Source organism: Mandrillus leucophaeus, unplaced genomic scaffold (assembly GCF_000951045.1).
Source record: "Mandrillus leucophaeus isolate KB7577 unplaced genomic scaffold, Mleu.le_1.0 Scaffold140, whole genome shotgun sequence".
In the NCBI taxonomy this organism is placed as follows: domain Eukaryota; kingdom Metazoa; phylum Chordata; class Mammalia; order Primates; family Cercopithecidae; genus Mandrillus; species Mandrillus leucophaeus.
This window is the reverse complement of record NW_012101366.1, coordinates 3,018,091-3,027,184: the sequence shown is the minus strand read 5'-3', so window position 1 is coordinate 3,027,184 and position 9,094 is coordinate 3,018,091. Positions and strand designations below refer to the sequence as shown.

Genomic DNA, 9,094 nt, shown 5'->3' with positions numbered 1-9,094 from the left:
GTGTATCATTAACTGTTCGTACTAATAAATGGATACAGCACATTTTCATGGCCCGTAATGTAGAACATACTATATAAAGTTTTCAGTTTGGGGATGACTAGGTTTCTGGAAGGAATAAAATGCTAAATCAATGGATGGCACTGGGCTGAGAAACATTGCTGCTACTAATCAGCCTTGAATGTGTGACGTGAACATACAATAGAGAAAATACAGACATTCAAATTTGTATAACGCTGTAACTGGAAGTTAGAGGACTTGAATTTTTATATTGTGCTACTGCAAATTACGTTTTCTCTAATTGTTTATATCTAAGGAATATTTGAGGTAATATAAAAGAAAAAGAGAATAACGAACAATGATGTCCCTGGAGGCTTTTTACATTAAAATAGATCATTTTTCTTCTTATACATAGGTAAATCCCTCCTCCTCCTTCTGTATGAACTTTTCTCCCACATGTTGCTGTATGGTTTAGTGAGAGTGAAGTTCTAAAGAACATCAATACGATTGGTGGGATAATCCAAAGACATTTTTTTTTTTTCCAGAATAAAATGGCATGTCGAAGGTTCATTTCTTGCATATATATTTACTGGTCCACAACACAAAATAAAGTGACCGCATATACAAGGAAACTTGAATTTGTACACATGTAGCATCTGATATGTATCTGATGTTCAGCATCAAGATTTCACTGAACGTTGTAGAAATGTGTATCTTTTGCATGTATATTTTACATTGATTTTCTATTTATGTACATCTAGAAAGTTTTAAGCCCAATAAACAGTTTTATAATTTTGAGTAGTAGCGTCAGTTTATGTGAGAGGAAGTAGAGATGGAGAGGTTGGCACTGGTTAATAATTAGTAAGGCCAAGGGAGAAAATTTCATAGTAAATATTATTGTTGTTATAATGAGTACAACATGAAAGGCTTCCTCTACAAGACACTAGTCCAGGAGTTGAGAGCCGTGGTTTCTAATCTTTGTCCATTATTCCCTATGAGACTGTGGACCTGTCACGTGGCCTCTCTGGTCTTCAGTTTTCTCACCAGTAAAACAAGGAGCTTAAACCAAATGATCTCTAGTGTTCCCCTTGGGTTTAAATGTCTATAAATGTTCAATGAGTAGAATGTATTGTGTTTTGCTTTGAGAAAAGAGAACATGAATTAAGAGTAATAATTTGAATACCAATTATCCGCATTAAAATAATGTCCTCTATGTGTGAGGCATAGCACATTTAGCACACATACATAAGCACACTAAGCACTTTACAAATATCCTCATTTATCTTTACATAATCTTTTTGAAATCAATTATGTAATATGCACTGTTTTTGAATAATAGGTGACTTCCAGCTATTTAAAACAAGCTAGAGTATGGTGCTTGAGTACTGAGTTAGGAGGTCAGCATTAGTTTCACCAAGAGCTTCTCAAAGCACACTGCCAAACATGCTCCAGTCTCATTTTCAAGGCCTTAGACAAGGCAATCATTATGGCAGTGGTTCTTCAACTGCAGCAGCAGCAAAATGATCTGGGGGGCTTGGTGAAACAGATTGCTGGGCTCGACCACCAGAATTTCTCATTCAGAGGGTCTGGCCTGATCACTTGCATTTCTAATCAGTTCCCAGGTGATGCAGATGTTTCTGGTCCAGGCACCCCAGTTTGAGAACCACTGTATTAAAATTTCCTTCATCTCTATAGAAACGGAAAGATTTTTGATAAGTCCTCTAATTTGTTTAAAGATAAATGAGATTTCACCTAATTTTTTTTTTTTTTTGGGCAGAATGAGTTTATTTCTCCAGTTTAGCCTGTTTTAACTCCTACATACATGAACAGCCAATATAATACAAATAAAGTAGAAACACAATATTTAGTATTCCTTATCATAGCCATTTGAAGCACCTTTCTGCCTAAAAGGCTCAAGACTGTCAGGAGAGGCCCTGAGACAAAGGCACTGCTATAAGTTGCAGGCTGTATCGTAGCACAGTGGCAAGGTCACCACGTGCAAAATCTGTGGCGTGCCTGCCTCTGTGCCTCAGACGGAACAAATGCATGGGATGGATCTGGGATCTATACAACAGCTCCATGAGGCAGGACAATAATATGAGGTTTTATGCTGAATTGCACCCATTTTCCCAATGAGGACACATAAAACCTTGCAAACATGTGAGAAGTTTCAGACCCAAATATAATAAATGATGCACAGGCATGTGACCTGTGAAGTGAATTTGTCAACCTTGTTTCATTTGAGTGTGAAAAATGCTTTATGATTTTTATAATCTTATGTTCAGCAGCTTTGTAAGAAATAACTTGCCGGGCATGGTGGCACACGAGGTCAGGAGATCGAGACCATCCTGGCTAACATGGTGAAACCCCGTCTCTACTAAAAATACAAAAAAATGAACCGGGCGTGGTGGCAGGTGCCTGTAGTCCCAGCTACTCAGGAGGCTGAGGAAGGAGAATGGCGTGAACCCAGGAGGCGGAGCTGCCAGTGAGCCGAGATTGTGCCACTGCACTCCAGCCTGGGTGACAGAGCGAGACTCCATCTCAAAAAAAAAAAAAAAAAGAAAAGAAAAGAAAAAAGAAATAACTTGCTCCATCAAGGCCATTTCAGTTTCCTCATTCATAAAGTGAAAATACAAACTAAGGCTAACAGGTTTTCTGATCCTGCCACTTAGAGAAAAAAAGCAGGACTAGGACACTGGTTTCCTGGGAGTCCAAGGGACAGTGATTTGCCCAGCTTGTGCTCAGAGAGGGATCGGCAGTGGGGTGGCTTGGGTGGGTCTGTGTCCCCCTGCTGCACTGAATTTCTCTTGCCAGGTGGTCAGAGTGTGCGGGTCACATAAAGGTTGCTTAGTTGTAGCAAACCTCAGGGGAAGCATCCTCTGACTGGCCGCAGCACAACAACCAGCTCTGGGTATGGGCAGCATTTTTTTGGCCTATTGGGAAAGCCTATCTGATGGTGTCCTGAAGATTGTGTCTACTTCATCATCCTCACTGACTTAACTGTGACACCGGACAGGAATAAGGGAAGAGGGGGGTTGGCTACTCCACGGACAAAGTCCTGATCCTTACCCCAACAAGTCACCTTAGAACTGGTCTGATCCTCACCATCAGCCCTGTCACACTTCCCTCATGGGGTGCAGTGCTCATTTGACTGGGCCTCTGCTTTTTAAAATAAGTGGTTTCATGACAGACTTCAGCCTGGTAGCAATGACCAAAGGATCAGACAGAGGAATCCTTGGATTCTGAGCTCAGGTCAGTTTCAGGAGATACCTGTCAGTGGCTGGGTCCTCCAAGCCCCATGGGGGCCAGGCCCAATTCCAAGGCCTCTCTGGTTAGGACGGTAGCCCTCTTAGTCTTCCCCATCCAGGGAGCAGATGGCCAGAGGAGCAGTGTTGTTGGGTCCAATGCTGTAGCAAGGACTAAAATAGGGTAGGAGGCGCCCAGGGAAGGGATAGCGGGGGAAAGCGAAGATGTGGGAGCCATAGTCAGTCACATTGTAGAAGGAAATGTCATGGGCCTCATAATCCATGAAAATTCCCACCCGGCGAGGAGGGACTGGCAAGGATAGGAGGGGGTACTCATCGGTGCCTGCTCGGTACTCATTTCCCTTCCTCAGCTTTATCACCCAAAATCCATAGCGGAGGGACAAGTAGACCACCTCCTTCCAGTCTACATTTCGCTTACATACTCCCAGGCCCCATTCAGACCTGTCTCCCACCTCCACCTCCCAGTAGTGCCGCCCTGAGGAGATGCACTGGCTTCCCAAGACAATATTATAGCGGTAAAATCTCTCAGGATTGTCTGGCAGTTTCTCGTTGGTGTCTCCATAGTGCACACGTTTTCTGTCCTCAGACACGATGAGACGGGAGTAAGCAGTATCTGGATCCAGGCGCACGTCAACTGCATAGGTCTTCAGGATCTCTCTTAGCCCCAGCGCACGGCAATCTGTCTTCAACTCCAGGGAGATTGGTTCTGGCCGCTGCAAGCTCCAAGATTTGCTCCTGTTTAACACTTCCTGAATATCCTGCAACATTCAGCCGACAGGCCTCTGCGACCGCTCTTTCAACTCTGCAATCATCCTCCCCAGGACCCGGCTCTGCTGGATGAGCTCACTATGGTTCAACTCCAGTTTCTGCATGGTCTCCGCCGCCTCCCATTGTAGGCTGGCCAGAGCTGCTGCTACCTCTGCCTCCAGCTGCCGATGTGGTGGCTGCTTTTTCTCTAGTAATCACTGGTATTTCTCAAACTCCCATAAAATACTCTGTTTTCGGGTTTCCACCTGTATCTTCCAGGTGGCAGTTCGTTTCCTTTCACCAACTTCCAGCTTCCAGGCCTCTTCTTGCTCTTTCTTCAGATGTTCGAGGGCCTCATGAAGTTCCCACTTGTCCTCCCAGGCAACATCCTCCATTGGCACAACACTGTGGCCTTCATGCTGTGGGGACCGGCTGCAGGCTTCACACATTATCAGGACATCCTCTTTGCAGAACATCTTCAGTTTCTCCCCATGGTGCTCACACAGATCACCCTTCAGCCCCATTCCTGGATATAGCCTTAGCAGACAGACTTTTTCTACAACATTGGCCAACTGCCAATTAGGCCGTAGGTTCCTTGGCTGGACAGGAGCTCGACAGAGGGGACAGGTGTAACCCCAGTTCTGGGATTCTCCTGGGATCTCCCACAGTCCGGAGAGGGAGCTGTGGCAGACGCTGTGGCCACAGTCAATGCTCACGGGCTCTCTCAGGAAGGCCATACAGATGGGACAGGCCACTTCTTCCACAATGGCTTCCACCAAGGCTGTGGGATCCATGGTTCCTTCTCACACCCTCCTCAGAGCATGAATGAAACCAGGGAGAAGTAGTAAAGGCTCCCTCCTCGGCCCGGACTGGCGCTTCGCGGCGGAAACTCAAAGTGAAGAAGCCGGGTTCGCAGCCTCCAGTGGCCCAGCGTCAGAAGCGGCCGCTCCCGGCAGCTCAGCACTTTGGGCCAGAGAGCGCCCGAGGCTCAGAGCCCAAAGCTCGGCAGCGGCAGGGCCCATATCCCGCCGATTTCACCTAATTCTATTGGAGAAATCGTTTTAAAAATTGTACAAAAGAACCAAAAATCACTTTATATTAAGGCTCCATTTCTAGCAAGTGAACTTTTCATGAGTTAATAAAGGCCTACAAAAATAATTTTGATTTTAAAAGTAATTAAAATCTCTGTGTCTCATTTAAAGAGTAAACATTTGAATAAAAATAAGTTAACAATAATTTGGGACGTTTATTCAGCATAATTTTAAGATAATTTTACAAAATATACATAAGATTGCATTTGTTTCTGTAAAATGTCTTTGGAAAAAGCCTTGTTTTCCCTAGTGTGTCATTTGTTGAATTTCTTGTTAAATGTAATTTTTCCCTTTGAAAAAAATGTTTTTGATCAATGTGTTCAATACAGCTATCTATATGCCCTGCCTTCATTGTAGAATTAGAAAGTGTTAATAAGGTGGTCAGATGTTCTTTCCAACGATCATATTCCACATTTAAAGAGATGGCAACTGAGAAGAGGTGGCAAGCTGAACCACCTCACTTTGAGATTAATGTAGCACATTTTATCCTCTGCCACCATTTCCTTGTTAATTGTTTTTCTTTGGGTGATTGGAAGAATCTATGGCTTCCTTTTTTCTGTTCTTAAAGATATCAAGACTCTGCCCTTTTGTGACTGGAAGTAGATTTTAAATGTTCCTAATATTTACATGCTCACTTAAACTCAATACATGGAATTTACTGGGGCATTTAACTTGTTCATGAAAATATAGTGAGTCGTTGAAGAATCAAAGCTTTAGTTAGGATTGAGTTATTGGTTTTACTTAAACTGGTTCTACCAAACTCAGTCTTTTAAGCAGAATCTGGAATTGGCAAGTCTGATGTAATGTTTACCTTATACATATTAGGTTAAATGACTTAATAGAACCAGCTATTGCACCCCTTCTTAGCAGAGCAGAAAAACCCATTCTATGGGTTTACTCCCAGGAAATATATACTCAATGCTCACTCAGATGTTTTACATCATGATGAAAAATCAAGAAAGGGGTGAAGGGGAGATAGGGAAGAGTTTGATTATGGTCTAATGAAAGAAGGCTGCCTATTCATGACAATGGAAACTCTGTCTTCTCTTTGTGTTGGCTTTTTTTTTTTTTTTTGTAAGGTCTCCTTGTCTTACCCAGGCTGGAATGCAGTGATGTAATCATCACCTGGCCTACATCCACCTTCCAAGAGTAACAATGCTCCTGCTCCATAGTGACCTTCCAAATCTTACATAGATTTCTCTGTGGTCAACTCTAATCAGCAACACTCAGAGACACTCAGTGAAGAAAGCCCTGGGAAACATTTTTTAGTTTAGCCAAGGGGAAATTACAAGGCCACGACACCCTGAAACTGGAACATGAGGAGATATGAGGCTAGAGCTTCTGCAGCCATTTTGTTCCCAAGAAGGGAAAGCCCAGAGCTGCTGGGCAGCTTTGTGGAGTCCAGGGATGAAACTAATACAATCAAATGCAGATAGGAGAACTAACAAAACACGAACAAAACACAAGTTTGATCACACGCTTCAAGCCTTGGATACTGGAATGCCTGAAATTGCCTCCTGGAGGTTTTAGTTGTGAGAGACAAATTCTTTGTGCCTAATCCAGTTTAAAATAAGTTTTCTGACACCAGCTCTCGAAAAATGACTGATAAATGACAATTTTGATGTAGGGCTGCTGCGTTTGCTCTAGCTGAAGTTTCTTAAGTGTTTTACAAAACAATCTTAGATAGCATTAAATCCATCCAGGAGAAAAACAAACAACAGTTACTTGGTATCTTTTTATTAATCAGGTAAAGAGAAAGAAGGAAGGATACTGTATTTTCCATTTGTAAAAAGACCAGGCCAAACACTGTGGCTCATGCCTGTATTCCTAGCACTTGGGAGACCAAGGTAGGAGGATCACCTGAAGCCAGAAGTTTGCGACCAGCCTGGGCAACAGCAAAACCCCATCTCTACAAAAAATACAATTTAAAAAAATAGCTGAGCATGGTGGTGCACATCTGTGGTCCTAGCTATTCGGGAAGCTGAGGTGAGAGGATCACTCAGTCTCAGCACTATTTGCTGCATCAGGAAATCTTTCTCCCTCAAGTGCAATTCAAGAAGCTAGTTTTCTGAGTCCTTAGTATGAGACTGGCAATGGGCCTGCTTTTCTATAAACTTCTGCAATAAACCAAATGATAAGTAAATGGAACTTCACAGGCAATATCTGCTCTCTGCATGCCACTTTACAAATTGCTGATGACATGACGAAACCACCTACAACCCTGTTAAGGCCACACGGGCACCTGACCTAAGAGGACCAGAGGCAGATTTCCTATGACTTCGATCACTCTCAAGCAGGACTTATAATGTAGTAGATGCACTTCACCTACTGCCAGAAAGAAGCTGAGGGGAAGAGAGGGACAGAGGAGGAGTTCCCAGAATGCTTGATTGTGAACATTGTAAGGTTAGAATCGAGTGTCGTGACCTGCTAGTGAAAAACAACCATGGCAAATTCCTTCAAACATTTCCCGAATGAAACCATGAAAGCAGGTCCAACTCAGTGGTATTTTCACCTTTCTCAGCCATCTGACTTTTCACTGGAGATCTTTATCTCTTCTTTTGACTGAGTAATAACCCCAAAATGTTGCCCAAGGGGAAAGTAGAACAGCAACAGCAATCAAAGTGAATTGCATGATTCCAAGACATCATCAAAAAATAGGACAAAATGTAAAGGACAACAACCAACGTTGCTGGTGGTATGTTTGTTATTTTTTAAAATACCTAACAGCTTCATTAAGATAATCAACATGTCACAGAATTCACCCTTTCTTTTTATTTTTAAGAGCCCATAAATCATTTTTTTCCTTAATATATAGTTCCTGTTTAATGTTTATTCAAGTATATTCATAATTTGCTGTATATAGAGGAATGCTCTTTGGGATGAAATCGGATATTGTTAGGTTTTTCAAGGTTGAATGGAATGGTGTAGGTTGAGGTGAAATAAGAGATTAGTGATCGAGGTTATTTATAAGAGGAAGATACACTTGATATTACATTCCTAAAGCTGTTTTCAAGAGATTTCACTGATAGTTTGGAAGAAAAAGGAAAATCGAATATCCTTTCACACTGTTAGAAAAGGTCTATATTTATTTCTATTTGATTGCTTAGAAGTTCCTGTATGCTTAGGGAGTCCAGGTGCCAGTGAGACAGGTGCAAACCCACTGCACATAATTAATCCACCCACTCTGGGTTCCTGTCTCGGGCAAAGTTTTAAATCCATCTTTAATGAGAGCTCTGTTTTGACCACTTAGTATATTCTGTGTTTATCTAGTAAAAAACTGCATTACTGTCGTCCCCCATTATCTGTAGTTTCACTTTCCATGGGTTCAGTTACCTGTGGCCATCCTTGTTTTGAAAATATGACATCAATACTCTTGTACATTGGGGCCATTATTAAGTAAAAAAAAGATTCCTTGAATACAAGCACAAGGACACCGTGACACTCAATCTGATAACCAAGATGAGTACTAAGTGATGACCGAAAAGGATAGAGTGAGATTTCATCACACTACTCAGGATGCCATGCAATTTAAAATTTATGAATTGTTTATTTCTGGAAATTTCCATTCACATCACAATGCCTACCTCATCCACCTCACTTCATCTCATCAGGTACGCATTGTATCGTTTCACATTATCACAAGAAGGGTGAGTACAATGCAATAAGATATTTTGAGAGAAAGATCATGTTCACATAACTTTTTTTTTTACAGTATATTGTTGTATTTGTTTGATTTTATTATTAGTTATTGTTAATTTCTTACTGAGCCTAATTTATAAATTAAGCTTTATCATAGGAATATATGTGTAGGAAAAATTTACACAGGGTTTGGCACTGTCAGTGGTTTCAGGCATCAACCTCGGGTCTTGGAATGTGTCCCCTGCAGATAGGGGGGATTCTGAGTGGCTTAGAAAACAGAAATGTATTTTCTTACAATGCTGGAGGCTAGAAATAAAATCAAGGTTTTGGCAGGGTTGCATTCTTCTGAGGGCC

At 42.0% G+C, this 9,094-nt stretch overlaps 1 pseudogene across 1 annotated transcript; it reads right to left on the bottom strand.

The window, feature by feature from the left end:
• Window positions 1–2,310: 2,310 nt before the first annotated feature.
• Window positions 2,311–4,804, bottom strand: LOC105534966 (annotated as a pseudogene). Its single transcript, XR_001005359.1, has one exon. The product of XR_001005359.1 is annotated as an E3 ubiquitin-protein ligase TRIM68 pseudogene (transcript).
• Window positions 4,805–9,094: the final 4,290 nt, after the last annotated feature.